The sequence below is a fragment of the Apostichopus japonicus genome, chromosome 10, assembly GCF_037975245.1.
Source record: "Apostichopus japonicus isolate 1M-3 chromosome 10, ASM3797524v1, whole genome shotgun sequence".
Lineage (NCBI taxonomy): Eukaryota > Metazoa > Echinodermata > Holothuroidea > Aspidochirotida > Stichopodidae > Apostichopus > Apostichopus japonicus.
Window position 1 is genome coordinate 15090913 of NC_092570.1, and position 16139 is coordinate 15107051.

The 16139-nt window shown below is 36.3% G+C and overlaps 2 protein-coding genes across 5 annotated transcripts in view; one reads left to right on the forward strand and one right to left on the reverse strand.

The window, feature by feature from the left end:
- Window positions 1-16139, reverse strand: part of LOC139975285 (methylcrotonoyl-CoA carboxylase subunit alpha, mitochondrial-like) — a 344390-nt gene that overhangs the window by 216816 nt on the left and 111435 nt on the right. The window lies entirely within an intron of this gene.
- LOC139975035 (histamine H2 receptor-like) overlaps window positions 13658-16139 on the forward strand; it is a 48744-nt gene continuing 46262 nt past the window's right edge. Inside the window, exons 1-2 of one of the 4 annotated variants that reach the window (XM_071982643.1) lie at window positions 13658-13904; window positions 14487-15390. The gene's annotated coding sequence lies outside the window, so the exon portion shown is untranslated. Of the gene's footprint in view, window positions 13905-14053; window positions 15391-16139 lie in introns of those variants that run through there. The other 3 variants (XM_071982641.1, XM_071982642.1, XM_071982640.1) reach the window with 3 other exon arrangements.

Consider the following 16139-nt stretch of genomic DNA (forward strand, 5'->3'; position numbering starts at 1 on the left):
CTATATATATACAGTATATATATATATATATATCTATATAAATATATATATATATATATCTATATATATATTTACATATATATATATATATATACATGTATATATAAATATATATTTTTAAGATATTTCATTTGCTTTTCCGTTTATCTTTCCAATAAAAAACGAAACATTTTTCTTTAGATAAACACCATGTACGTCACAAGAGAACCACAGAACATGAACAAGGCTTGCTGTGTATTCATATTTGATATCTGTGCTGTTGTTTTTTTTTGTTTCTGTATTACTTGTCCCATTGGTTCCTTTATCCTGCATAAATTACTATTTAGCGATACCCAAAGGTTAAAACAAAACAAAAGGGGAGACATTACCAAATATTAAGACAGACAATTCATTATGCATATCTCTCTGTGGTAAAAATCATCCTGCCCTAGTAGCGAATAAATTATATATATGAATTAGGCTTTATGGGGACAAAGAAACTTGTTAAATTCGTTCCAAGCCATTTTGTAACCGCTGCCCTAATATGTTTATTTATCACAATATATCACAATAAAAAAATTATAAAAAAAAAGGAATAAAGCATAGAGACTCGGTTGCGTTTCATTAAGCACACAGCTTATTGTGTGAAATACCGTACTTATTGCAAATTCCTTTTCATATTTTACACACTTTATTTTTCTCCTTTTAGTCCATTATTTCGCTGAATTTTCCCAAGATACTGTCCTTAATCTTCTATAGCCACGTATTTCCTTAAGTTACCGCAACTACAACCACAGTGCCATCACTTTCTAATTCATAATTTCTAAATTCTAATTTCTAATTCACACACTGAAATTATCTTCAATACTCAAAAGTTCATGTATGGGCCGAGAAAACAAAAATAATAAAGAAAAAGGGGTTTTAGAGATTTACTCAACTGAATCGGAATTTAACGGTGCTTAAGTTTCTGTCGCAGTCCAACCCTTTGATCTTTATCTCATAAAATGCTTATTGCCTCAGGGTTACGTTATGATATCATCAATCATTTGCATAATGCTTTTCCGTGACGTTCAATGGGCTGTAAAGATAGATAGATGGATAAATAGATAGACAGACAGATAGATAGATAGACAGATAGATTTGTGCTAATGGACATGTTTTTCCCCAATCCGATGCATGATTATAACACTGTTTCGTACAATATCTCTCAAAAGTCACAATTCTTTACCGATGCTTACAAGATCTTGATCCGGCTTCGTTATCTCTTTCTATCTGACAACGGTCTTATATCTTATACCCCGATGGACTGTTTAAGTATATTCAAATAGTAACCTACATTTTACTCTAAACTGTCATCCTGTGTATGAGATAAATTTATATCAAGTTCTCGTTAATACGCTGAAAGGCAACATCTAGTATGTTTAGTCCTTTTTTTGTCTTTGTTCATTTTCGAGTTAGTATGTCGTCCAGGCGTGTGCTTGCATCCGTTAACGGTCTCTGACCCCTTTATCACCAGCTATCGATTTCACCGAGGGCCGTTTACGCCAATATAGGACAGGTCAGTGAAAAACAATACGGCCTTTTTTCTCTCCGTTTTCTCTTTCTTTCTTTCTTCTGAATGGAATAATCTGTTCTCAAAATGCTTTTGATTTTCAATTATATAAGTGTCCTTAGCTGCGATTGGCCAGTTCATGTAGACTGTTTCTGTCGAAAGATTTTTAGCCTGACGTTTCGATCCTAGCAGGATCTTCTTCAAAGGCTAAATGACAAGTAACAGTAACAGAAGGGACAAAAACACACACAGAATACAGACAGGTTAATGAGCATGGTGAACACAAAGAGATAGATGTAAGGGGATTACTTACTTTTACACATTCTCTTACACAGGCTTATCTCTAGTGGATAAGCAGTTTGCTAACAGTTTTATTATATTTAGAAAGATTTTTGGGCGAGATCAAACAAGGCAAAATGGCCGAATCTAAAGCTATAGTAACTGCTTCACACAGGGCATACTATACGTGCACTGAACTATAGGGAAATTTGTATATAACAGAGAAAAACAACATGCGGCATTTTCTCATCGCAGAGTCATTCTTATCATTATTTGAAATCTGTCCTTTTACATCGTCGTATACAGGAAATGCTGGATAAAGGAAAGTGTGTTCTGATTTTCATAATACACCGGTACTTGAAAGACTTAAAGGGAGCGATAGAGTGTGTGTGTTTGGTGGGGGAGGGGGTGGGACTGTATCCGGGCGCAATCTGGCCCTCGAAACCACCGCATATCACCATCTTTTGACGAGAGCAGATGTATGGCGAAAAACCGAATCTTTGGTAACTGCTCAAGCAGGTAATGCCATGCAAACCTTGAACTACATTTGTAGGCTGGTTAGATCAGATGGCATTATACGACACACTATTGTTGACTGGATGTTTTTTTTTTCTTGCAAGGATAACAAGCTGAGGATATCTGAGGATATATCCACTATTAAAAGTAGGACTGGGTGTTGGATAGGTTTGACCCAGCTGTATCCGTATTTATGACTTTTCATGTCGTCATCAAGATTTTTTTTTCATTTATTACATTTTTTCCCTTCTTCACGAAGTTAGCCTATACCCATAATCATATCTTAGTATACCGAGTCATGTGCTATACTCATCACCGAAAATATGAACTCTCAAAGAACCCCGAACCAAGCTTATGAGAAAGTTAAACTTTTACTCGATAGTTCTCCATAGTTGGATACAACTAAAGTCGTCTTATATATTCCTTATATTTTCTTCGGCAACAGTTTGCATATGTATATCTTGTAGCCATAGTTCAGTGTAACTGTCTGAGAGAGATTATTAACCCTTCTAGAGTTTGAGGAAAATAAATGCACTATTTTTTTTGCAAGGAATTTTAAACACCCACGTGACATATCAACAATTGATTTTTTTCCCCGCTTGACGCTAAATTTGAAATTCATTCAATCTTTGAAGAAACATTGAAATGCCTAGATGTACATATATTTGACAGTCATGAACGATATGCGAGTAACAAAAGAAGTGGCCATCCCTAGGGTGAGGTAGAAGCGACATAGTTTGATGCATCGCTCTGCATCTCAAAAAGATGGATGAGTCCCCTCGTGGACCCCATCTCTTGAAAAGGAAGAGCTCTTTTTCGACCCCGATGCGTCAAATTTCATTGGTTAGTAAGCTCTTTCGAAGAGAAAACACGTGATAGTTAGGACACGCCTTCTATTTTGAAGCCATTTTGAACCGGTTGCAACTCTACATCCTTTACCACTCTCTCCCTTCCTCCTTGGTGACGCGGGGATGGGAGGGGGTGGGGAGTGATTGGTGTGGGGGAGTATAAGTCAAACATGGTGTCACAGATTTTGATAAATTAAATACAAATTACAGATATCAGCTACCCGAATTATTTCATTAAAATAAAGAGGAACGATTCATTATCAAAGCACTTGTCATTCTCTACTTCCAAATTTGAATTCAGAAATTGATCAATATACTCAATATACATTCTTTGCCAGTTTTTTTCACATGATTTATTTCAAATTAAATTAGTAATACATTATTTAGCAGGACATTAAAGCAATGTAATAACTGTGGAATAAGTTAGATTGGGAAGATCCAAGCAATATCATTTCAGGTTTTCAACATTTATCTTTCTTTAAGAAACCTCGTATACACTTTTTATGACATCATTAACATATTTCAGGAAATCATTGTACTGTGGTGTGTCTTATTTTTCTCGATAATTTCTGTTGTATTATTATATATCCAGTACTTTCCAACGGTTGCGTTTACATTATGGTGTCAGCGGTGGGATTCGAGTCCACGCCATCGATATGACTGCCTCAAATCACCATTAACATATTTTTCGTACTAAAAATCATTACACCGTGTTGGTGCCTTTACTGTACTCGATAATTTCCATTGTATTTATTATATATCTCTCCAGTACATTCCAACGGTTGCTTTTACATTATGGTGTCAGAGATGGGATTCGACTCCACGCCATCGAAATGACTCGTGCCTCAAATCACCAATTGTATTTACCAGGGTACTAACAATTCCCTGGTTTTAAATACAGCGACGTCGACAGCAGGGCCCGACCCCGTGGTCAGCCCCCCCCCCCAGTCCCCACCTCGCCTACACACAGATACTCTAATAGGCTTTATATTTCTTTTAGTACACCATGGTACTTAAAATACATTGTCTTTATCTCATATTTCCCCGGGCGCGCTAATTGATCTCGGAAACCGTTACTGTGACCAGTTTTATGATTTTAATGTATTCCGTTCTCGTCAGGCTTATTTCATATATATCGTTGGAAAATCTACCAGTATAGGGTTGTTAATGTATAGGCTAAATCAAGGTCGGACTGGGCCGCACATCGCTATGTGCTCAGTGATGTCATCGACGAGCTGTGGGCTTGAAACAAACGGCGCATTTGGTACCCCGGATAAAACTAGCATCTTCTGCGACTACGATATGGTGGCGTCTTCAGTGCCTCAGACCCAACGGCGCATGGTTCCAAGCTGTTAAACCGACAGGCTTAATCCCCCACCCCCTACCACCCATTTATGACCAAATGTTGATACTTGGTTTAACAAAATGGTAAGATGTAACGCATTTTTCAGCGTATATTTACACATCTCTGATGAAATTGAAGAACTTACAATATTAAATTTGTACTTCTGTTTAGGGAGATAAAGACGAGTCATCTGTGGGGGGGGGGGGGCGGGGGTGAGGAGGGAGGGGTGGGGACGTGTATACGTTTAAAATAGAAAGCAGCTGCTTTTGAGTTTATTGCACAGTGATCATACGCTTTCTGCTTATTTGATTTACATTATGATTGATAGAAATGCGAAACTATATTGGATTTCATCTAATTTTCAGATGGAGTGAAATTGTCAATTTTGTTTTGTTCCCATAAAGTACCCAAACAGACATAAATCACCATGTCCAATATCTCGGGGAAACTCATAATTCTAACAGGTTATTAATTATTGCTATATCGGTCGCATAGATTTTGCAATCTGATACAGTTAAAAGCAAGTTATTTTCATTCAACGTGATTAATGGTGTAAGGTATAGGTCGACGGCCATCTTCATTTGAAGTATGGACGAATGAAATTTGTAATAAAAAGGATGTCTCTTCTATTTATAAAAGGAATTCTCTGTTACACAAACACCCGAATTGTTTGGTTTATATTTCACAAAATATTGTCTTCAAAGTTATGGCCCAAAGTAGTTAAAAAAATTCAACCTACTTTTTTCATATTTTATTATTCGGTGCAAAACATACGCATATATAATGTGTTTGTTTATATAATTTTGGTATTTCGATAGCACGTAAATAACAACTGTCAAATTAACTGGTAGGAACAGGGCTGAAGGAAGATGGCTGATGTCTTTTTTATCATCTTCTTCTTTCATTTACACAAAAATATTAATAAATTTCATTGCAGCGAGTTTTGATTTTTTGGAAATATCATCGGTGCATTGTTTCAACATTAACTAAAATATTAATCTTGAATCTGAAAAGGTTTATAATTTGTTTTCGATTCGCATAAAATAGTTTGCAGTTTCTTCGAAAATGAAATGATGATTAATTTACCTCCATCCCGCATGCATATCAATTTGAAATGAGCCTAGTAAAGAAAAATAGTAATAAAATATAAAAATAAATATAAACTTGGATGAAATATAAACTGATGAAATATAAACTGATGAACTTGGAAGTATAAAAGAAAAAACAAAAGATTTTTCTTAATTTTAATTTAACTCACCAAATTTCTCTTAAACGGCTCCTATTGACATTCTAACAAAAATAGAAATGATATCACAATAAGTTTTGTGTCTTACTATCTTGTCTAAAGTTTTGGTGTGTAACTTTTTTTTTTTTTCTCTCATGAGAATATGTAAGAGTTGGTCGTTCCAGGAATAAATAAGCCTGGGGTCAATTTTAAGAATGAGTTTGTTTACGGCTTAGCGTTAAATGATCAACAAAACCAAAACGCCATGATCTTTTTCAGACTATTTTGAGTGACAAGATCGATATATGCGTTCCTTTGCGAGAGAAGTTGATTTTTTTTCTTTCTTTTATTTTTAACGCTATCTCTCTCTCAGAAAAAAAGCCCTATGGGGCGGAAAGGGGCCTCGACTCTGACTATGTCTGCAATAAGGCAGGGTGTCAATATCGATATTTAGTGCTAATCTATAGGACCGTCTGAGGAATGTAGGGCACAGGAAGAACCCTATATAAATATATCTGTGCCGAGGTTCTTAACTCCATAATTGAGGGCTCCCTTCTTAGGATTTGAATGGTGTTATGAAGTTTTGAAGAGCACCGGGGGGGGGGGGGAGGGCGGGGCGATGGGGGTCTCCCACTCTTCCCTGTTTACTTTGCTAAAAAGGTCCCCATCTCTTGATTCTGCGGGATTCCAAATTTTGGATTCCTGGTTTGACCTTTTTTTTAATCTTTTGATGGATTTCATTGTTTCCTTTACAAACTTGCCAAAGTTTAGGATTATTTTTTTCCTCTGCATATTTGAGGATTAATACAGCAATTTGCATTTTGGTATTAACCGCAATGTCAAGAGTGTGCTGGGTCTCAAATTGCTACCGACTCAGATCTCCAACCGACTGCGCTGGAACCTTGAAACTAGCGGCGCGTTTGGTGACTCTCGGATGAAACTAGCACTTTTCGCGACCAAGAGGAAATTCCCCATTATATTGGGAATATAATTCCCCGCACCCTAATATTGGGTGCGGGGAATGGGGGGGGGGGGGTGCAAGGCCGGCGTTCGGCGGGGGGGGGGAGGGAGTTTCGGCGTCTTGGATCAAGCGACGCACATTTTCTAAACCGGCATCATATTCTGACAAACTCACAAATTGAAGCTTTATAGATGGGGAGTCAAAGTTGTAATTGTATAATCCGTGGATTAGTTCATCGAACGGATGACGCCACCAGAGCCATAATCCACAATTCCCGATTACTCATAGTTAGAACACTAAATCTCACATAGGTCTTTTATTTACGTGAATGATGTGCAACTGCACGCAGACATATAGGTTTAAGTACGACGCATGGACTTGTATGTGTCTATATATCTCGCATAGCAGTTCTTAGTCAAATTATTTCGCACCAGAAGGCATCCATCCCATCCTTTTGGGTTTTTCTTCTTCTAAAGACTACTTTAATTGATTCCTGCATAGGATAAGAAAATGGAGTAGCTATGAATGAAAACTTCCGTTTCATATGGTAACGTTCCAATTATACAACATAACTATATATTTTTGGATATTATTTAAACTTCTTCGTAGGTTTCTCGATTTGCTTCAGTTCATCATTTCATACCATAAAAACGTCGTATAACGTAATTATTGTCATATAATATCTTATCTACCCTAAGGGGTTTTCACTTTTCTTAATGAGATGGCAATTTTTAATAAAATTATATGCATATTGTTAAGACACAATTAACACAGAAAGTCAAATGACGTAAAATAAGTATCACTATTTTCTCTCTCTCTTAATCTCTCCTGCTGATTTATCGAGGGTTTAAGCTGAACCCCCCCCCCCCCCAAAAAAAAAGAGTAAAATTTCTTATCGAAGATGTCGACTTTTTTTTTGTAATTTAAACGTAACTTGTTTCTGCTCACGCAAGACTTGAACACGACTTGTACTTATATTGTTTCGTGTTTGTACTCGGATTCTAGCATACTCCATTGTTATCGTTTTCGTCCTCATTGATTTCATATCAACGGAGTCGACTTAACCTAACCCCAGTCCCAGCAAAGTCCGAGTCCGGAAGGCATCGAGTCCAAGCCAAGTTCGAGTCCACTATGGGTCCCAGTTCGAGCCAAGTCCGAGTACGGCTGCATTATTCAGCCTCTCGGGTAAACCGGGTATTATGGGAGATCTCGTGTAAACCGGGTTGTATGCTCCCATAATACCCGATCGATTTACACGAGAGGCGGGCGGGAGGGGAGGAGCTTACCATAGCAACCTATAGTTGAGACCCGTATACTTGACTTTTAAGTGGAATCAAATTGACTGTTGTACTTGTAATAGATTAAAAATCCTAATCACACAATCATAGCCGGTTCATATCGCCACATTATCAACGTAATGCTGGTGAACTCGGACTGGCACTTGGAGCATTTGTTTTGTTGCAATATACAGTATATAGATTAATTGCAAGATTAAGTACATTTGTACTCGCGTTTACTAGGACTCGAAAACATACCAAGGAAATTCGTATTGTACCCGCACTTTACCCATGATGTTGTATTCGGACTACAGTTAAGACAGTTAAGTGAATTCTACTGTTATCTGCAATTCCCTCCAAACAGGCCTATACGCTAGAAATTATGTTATACGAGTCATTGTGAAGCCTTCAATAAGCAGTTTACTTCCACCCTCAAGGCGTTTTCTTTTCCCTCATTGAGAAATTAAGTTTGTCTGAATTTAACTCTCTGCAGTCTCTGCAGATAATTTCAAGTCACTCTATATGAACTGTAGGAAAGAATGCAATATGTACGGAGAGTTTGAGCAATTTTTGGTTTAATATTCGGGGAAAGATCTGCTGGCATTGGGCTCGGAAACTAATATGTAATAAACAATTAAAATATAAAAAACGTTTACTTTACAAACTTGCAGTGAGCCTACAATATATATATTATATATATATATATATATATATATATATATATATATATATATATATATATATATATATATATATATATATATATATATATATATATATATATATATATATATATATATATATATATATATATATATATATATATATATATATATATATATATATAGGAATAACGGAAAAACTGTTAAACAACTATGCTGCATTTAGAGAAAGGCTGGATCTCGAGTGAGATACAATAATTGAATTAGGTAGGTGATTGGAAGTAAAACAGCCAATGTTTGGTTTTTGCAGAGCTTAAACCAAACATTGGCTGGCATTGGGCTCGGAAACTAATATGTAATAAAAAATTAAAATATAAAAAAAACGTTTACTTTACAAACTTGCAGTGAGCCTGTAATATATATATATATATATATATATATATATGTTATTTTTCTGTTTTGGTAAATTTTCAGTTTCGTCGTGACTCGTTTCCGATGGCTATCACGATGATATACATGTTTCAGTATCAATTTTTACAAAGACATAACATTCTTATTATGTTTCGTATAACATCTAATCATTGACTATACTAACTATACTATTTTAATATAAAGTTAACTGTTAAGAAGCCTAGTCTCTTCATATAATCTTTCCTAATAATAAATTTCACTTTATTGTTTGACCTTCTCTCCATGTTCAATAGATGACGTATATTAGCTGTTAGCTGATGTTTATCGTATACAATCTTGTCTACAGGGCTTCCGTGGAAAAAAAACAAAATCAAAATATCATGTAATATTTTGGCATGTACAGTTGTAAAGATATAAGCCCCTTGGCGATAAGGAATAATTCTTTATATTTATATTGAAGTATTTAATAATTGATTTCATGTCTCTTGATAATGCTTGATATTCAAAAATGATAACAATTTTAGAAAGTGTCAGTGAACAGGAGAGTTTGGTGACAGGGAAGTTTTGTTTCATTCGGGGTCAACAACTTATACTACATATAAGTGTTTGGGGTATAGGGTTTGGGGTGGAGGTGGGGTGGGGGTTGGGTGGCGTGTGGTGGTGGTTGGGGGGGGGGGTAATCAACTGACGTCTGCGACAGAAAGAAGGCACTATTGCAACATACTATGACGTACTATGTTTGCTCGATTGCGCCGTACTGCCTAACTAACAGCTAATACACTAAAACATGGGTAAAATGAAATGAAATGTTTTCCAACCGTGTTCTAAATGACCGTTTCACATAGATATATACGTGAGGTAAGGGGGGGGGGGGGAATGACCAGGGAGGAGAGGGTGTTTTTATTTTTTTAGCTATTGCAAACAGTTTATGAACCACTGCTCCTAATGTAACCGAATGTGACGGCAAAGAGAATTATATTCTTTTTTTGTGCAGATTCGTTGTGCGTTTGTTCTCTTTTCAATTGCGTTAATCTAATTACATAATTAATTGAGATATTAAGTCTAAATAAATTCAGATCCTGACTCTTGACTCGCCTGCATGGGTTAGAAATGCTTGAAATGATTCTTCTGGTGACTGGAGTTGATTGTTTGGCAAAATTGCAGAAAACGTTCGTAAATCTTTGTGGCAAAAACCACATCTTCGTAGCAATTTTTTGCATCGCGAAATTTTGAAGTTAGTGATATTTATGTGGAGCAGAATGAATGATGCTATCAGGACATTTCATCTATAATGTCTTAGGTTTTCTTTATAATTTGTCAATCATTAACCAAAGAGGGTTAAGAATATTTCTACAAATTATGAAATTCTAAGTCCAGAGAACTCACTACTGTGATCATACATCCTGGGTTATAGTGGAAGGTTAATTCAACCACTCAAAAATCGGTTACTTTCAATCAACCATATATCTAGTTAGGGGCCCAAAAAATTGCGATGGGTTTTTCTTCCTTGTCCACCAGCAGTGTAGAATATTTTCCTCTATATACAATATAACTTTCACATTGTTTGGTCACCCAAGAAAATCCATTTAAATCAGTAAGACCGATCGATTATGGACAGCATTTTTCGTATAACCTACCGTATAATATGCTTTCTATTTATAATCACCAATACCAACACTGATTTGAACAACTGGACATATATACAAATAATAAAGACAGTGGCGGAGCTAGGGGTATTGGTCAGGGGGGGGGGGGGGCGAGAATGTCTGTAATTTGCAGATAAACGAAGAATAAGTAGGTGTCATCGTCATTTTTTTCAGAAAATTACACCAACAAAATGTGACAAATATCAATAGGTATTTGAGAGCGCAATAAAAAAAAGTCAATAATCGCGAATAAGTAAAAAGTGCTAATAAGGGAGCCAGTAGTCCATTTGAGCCCGTCGGGGGGGGGGGGCATCCGCCCCCTGACTGTATGAACGCTCCGCCACTGAATAAAGATTGGACTTTTCGGTTCAAGGTAACGGTTTATCGATCACTATACCTCATAATGAGTCTATATGAACACATGGCTTTGTTTTCTAAATTAGCTCTACAGTATGCGACAACAAAGATCTAATAAATCCATTACAATATCCTTTTATTTCATTTCCTGTACTCAGTCTCAACAAAGGAAACATATGCTGATCACAATACACTATAACATTGACTTGATAAACTGGTGTCTAATGGTGTCTATGTTTAAACTATTTTGTAAACATTGAAAAGTAAAAACGCGAATTGTTTATGTCAGCCAGTAAATTAGCTTAATTCACGTTTGATTGCATTTTCCATCCCCAATTGAACCTAGTCACCTTTTGTTCCCAACAAAGAACGTATACCAAGAGGTCAAATGGAGTTGAAAACTTAAGCTTTACCGGTTGTAAATATGAGGTAATTAAAGCCGACTATACATATAACTGTTTCGTAAGTAAGTACAGCTATATATAGCTATTTTGAGGCAACAAATTTACCCTCAAATATATTTTAACATTTGCCGAAAGTTCGGACTTTAAAAGTTCAATTTTTCCTTTCACATAGGTGGAGAAAGCAAATAACCTATCCTTGTAGGACCTCATTGAATTCTGCACAACTTTAAAGATATATATATATATATATATTCCGGGGGAAATATATATTATTGCAAGAAAAAGCTGCTGCAAATTTTCTGAAACAGAAGGTGATAGCCACAGTTTGAAAGAATATATATTTTTTGGCATGGATATGAATATTGAACGTGTGAGTCAAATTTTATAAAGGTTTCTGACAACAGCGCAGAGTGAGTGACGTCATCACATGGAAATGTCTTTGTTTTGAATTCTACAAAATATGTTACGAAAATCTCAAGCACGAGACATCGCGTCAAAAGTATTACATTCCGGAAAGAAGATTACCTGTCAAATTGCAACATTCTAATAGTAAAGTAAAGTGATGTCATGATGACGTCACACCTCATCTCTACTGTGATATTCTGAGAGTATGGCCTACTATACCATAGATCTGTTTAGTCAAACGTATACCATACCTTCAAGCAACCATCTTAATATTGTGTGAATGTTACCCACAATATATCGAGACGGAAGTTTTTCAGATAGAACGTCGACTACACATTTTTTTTTTATTTCTATAGTTTCAATGTGTCAGATTATGTTGCCACGGGAATAAGGGGTTAATCAACGGTCTAGCGTGCGTTACTCACAGGATTAATGCACGATCGGGGGATAATGCAAGCGATGCACGAGGGCGGAGCCCGAGTGCATCCAGCGATAGCATTAACACCCGGAGTGCATTAATCATGTGAGTAACGCACGCTATAGACCGTTGATTAACCCCGTTCATTCATACACTACCATTTGTGTGGGGGAAAAATCATAAAACAAAACATTTTTGGTTACATATAACCAAAGATTTATTAAAGTGATGCCCCGTAATTTTACCGTGCGTTACTCACAGGATTAACCACGGTCAGCTGACCTGAATGGACCAATAGGATTTAGGAATCTTTACTAAGTATGAATGAACATCCCTTTAATGTTTTCAGATGTTTAATGTTTGAACCGCTCGCTTCCCTAACATTCAAAGACGTCCTTCAGAAATGTATCATATTACAAGCAAAATTTCAAGAAAATTTATACAACACTTTGAAAACAAAATCATAGTCGATTATTGATTTCTTTCGTTTTTTTTTCACCAAGAGATTACGGAAACACCAAGGTATCATATGTTATGCAACTGTATTTTTGACGATCAATTTCCCCGAAAGCATCCTCTGAAATATAATCCTTCAAAATTTCATATTTATTTTTTGTTTCATGTAAGTAAAATTGATTTTTTCCCCTTGGTATATTCTTAAGCAAAAGTACAGTAACATGCATGCAGATCTATATTTTTGTTATTTTTTTTTGTCTCTCCTAGTTATACCCTACATTTGGGCATCATGGGTCACTCATAAGAGTAGGAAGGGGTTGGGGGGGGGGGAAGGGGTGTAACTAGAGAATTTGAAAAGAATTAAATAAAAGTTCCAAATGAATGACATTCTTATACATATTCAAACATTATTGACATTTTTGTCTGATAGTTAGATACCTGATTTTCAATGTGGGGGTCGTTGCCCTTTTTCGTTGGGTCGCCAAAACTGTTTGTATAGGGTCGTCCAAAAACTTCGGAAGCAAAAGGAAATTGCCGATAAATGTGGTAAGAATGTCGAGGAATTTTGATAATAAATTACATCTTCAAAAGATGTAACATGAAACATCTTTGTATTACATTTGCTTAGTAAGCACCCTTAATCATAAAATCCTTCAGCATAATCTTGTAAAATATAGCACATTATTTTGCAACCAAGCACTATGAATAATATTTTTACTAAATAATCTCAAAAAATGGGACAAACTATCTTCTCCCCAGGCCAAAATATCCGCCTCTGGAGCCCGGGGGTTGCCATGATGATGAGGGTGAAATCAGGTACTTTAAAGCCACATCATTTAGCTGCTGTAACAGTCATCTGCCTTGTTGTATTCAGTTATGGCGCCACCATTTATTACAGCATACTCCAATATACCGTTCTTCAACGTCCGTACATAGTGCAAAAGTTCTACTTTAGTTACTGTTACAATATTAGTTGTGATCGCATGATTAGCTGCCATCTTACCCTAATTACTGCGATGTTGGCTGTGTGTTGTGTTACATTCGTGTATAAAACTACGAGTTAACACTGGATAATGTCAATCGGCTTAACTACCAGACTCCATGACACACTGGTTTCATTTTGTAATATTTTGTGATACACTATAACTTGTTACCCGATCGAGGTATTCCACCATTGTCTGCCATAACAATAGCATATACCCTTCATATTCGAGGGTCACCGAGCTGTGCCTGAAGGCTAAACAAAGGACCGACACCCTTGAACAATAAAAATTCTATTTTAGGTCTTTACAGGCACTGTTTTTTCTTTCATCCTCAAAGATCTTTTGAAGTGACTTCTATTCAATGCTTACACGTTGAATAGCATTGTTTGTTATTTTAAGTAGCTGCCTTTATAGCAGTGACAGGCGAGGAAAACAGAATAACACAGTTACTTTGCCAACCGGATTGGAAAAGTAGTGTGTTTTTCACATTAGACCTTCAGTATGTATGTATGTATATTTGTTTGTATGTAGGTCTATATGTATCCACTTATAGAGAACATAGGTTACCAGTTTCAAATGTATGCTATCGAGTTCTAAACACCAAGCCGGTAAATAGACCTATATAGGTTACATCGGCGTTTCGTCCCTCAGTTGCTCGGACATTCCATACGCAGCTTGTTGCCCAAGGTCGCTAGATGGAAGGAACTGATACTGTTTTCCTGTTTCTAATAATGACTTTGGTATGTCTTATTATTCCTACAGCTTGTACTTGAATCAATCTTCAACGGCGGACTGCTTGGCGAGGAGTTGTGATTAACAGAAAACAAAGCAAGCAAGCAAGCAAGGAAATAAAATAAAAGAAAACAGCACGTTGGCCGGGCTGCGACGAGATTGCATTGCTGTTTTACCTGCCTATGAAAGTCAGAATAATTAGCACGCCCGTGATGGTATATCCGTTGCGTCATTCTACATTGTAGCTTACCGTTGACTTTGTAGGCAACGAGTCGCGTCAGTTCGTCACAATAGTTTATTATATACACAGACACGGGTGCAGCCAAAGTTAAAATATTGCACAAGAGTGTAAACACAGTCAGTTCATATAACAATCGAAATGTGTGTAAGTCGTGAACAATACAGCAACATCGTTTTAACTTTCAAGCAGCGACTTATACTAGTTAACTTTTTGTTTGAAGAGAGCCTGCTATCATATATACCTGCTGTGAATTTTCTCTCAGCGGAAGAATGATCTTTGTAATTCGAAATCTGTTGTTTAACTTCTGTACGGTCTATTTTAGTGAGCGCTGTGTTGTTTATTAATTCTATATACACAACCAGCGATAGCAGAAGGAAGTTGGAAATATGCACCAGCGTGCAGTTGTGACTAAGTGCAGTGTGATGAAGGTGAACTGAAGAGAATAAATCGAGTTGAAAATAAGTGATGTGTTGCTATTATTGCAGAACGAGCAATGTTTAGAGGATATTTTATTTCACTTTCGGTTGAGTAAAGTATGGAGCTATTTTGGGGATACAAACTAATTAAAGCGATATCTATATACAAGGATCTTTTGTGAGTATTTTGAAAACATTCTTGTACTGTTGAAAATAGATGCAAAAACAAACAATCAACGTTTTGTTATGGATTCTTATCTCGATTGGAACCCTTAAGGTAAGTTTACTTTTATTTTTATAATTATAGTACGTTTATGAAATATTTTTTATTTATTTATATATAAGCCCTGTTTCATGTAAGTTCTAACTCACTTCACATGCAAGTTATTGTGATATTAAAGTCAATGATATTATAACGTCTGTCGTATTAATCAAAATCTCGTTGAATATTAAATCCGGTCACAAAAACGAAGTTTAAAACCGAGATCTGAGCTTATATAGAAGTCATGAAAATGCTTTAACTTTGGATAAGAAAGTAACTTAATGTATAAACGAGCTGTTAATAAATACAAAAAATACGGGCTTGAGATGTGAACGAGTGTTTCGAGAACTATGTGAATGGACAGTTATATAGCTATCCACTTCATAATATAACATTCCTTTTTGTGTTATGTATCGATTACTTTATCTATATAGAAATATATATATAGCGTGTATAAAATTTTATCATCATTAAAAATTGTGAAATTACCTTGAGTCAAGACATTAAATTTGATAGAACAAGTACCAGCGACGAATCGAAGATTTTAGTTGGGGTTGACCAGTGGGATCTTTGAAACCGATTCCCAACGTATTTGAATGCAGGGAGGTTGCAGGGGGGGGGGGGGTGGGGTAGGAGACTAAGATAATCATTCCAGCCATCCGGGTTGAAACGCATAGGTTGGGCTAATAACCGACGTCCAATGATTGTGTCGGCTTGAAAAAGGGTGTACCCCTCCCCCCCCCCCTTGCCTATCTCTCTCTCCT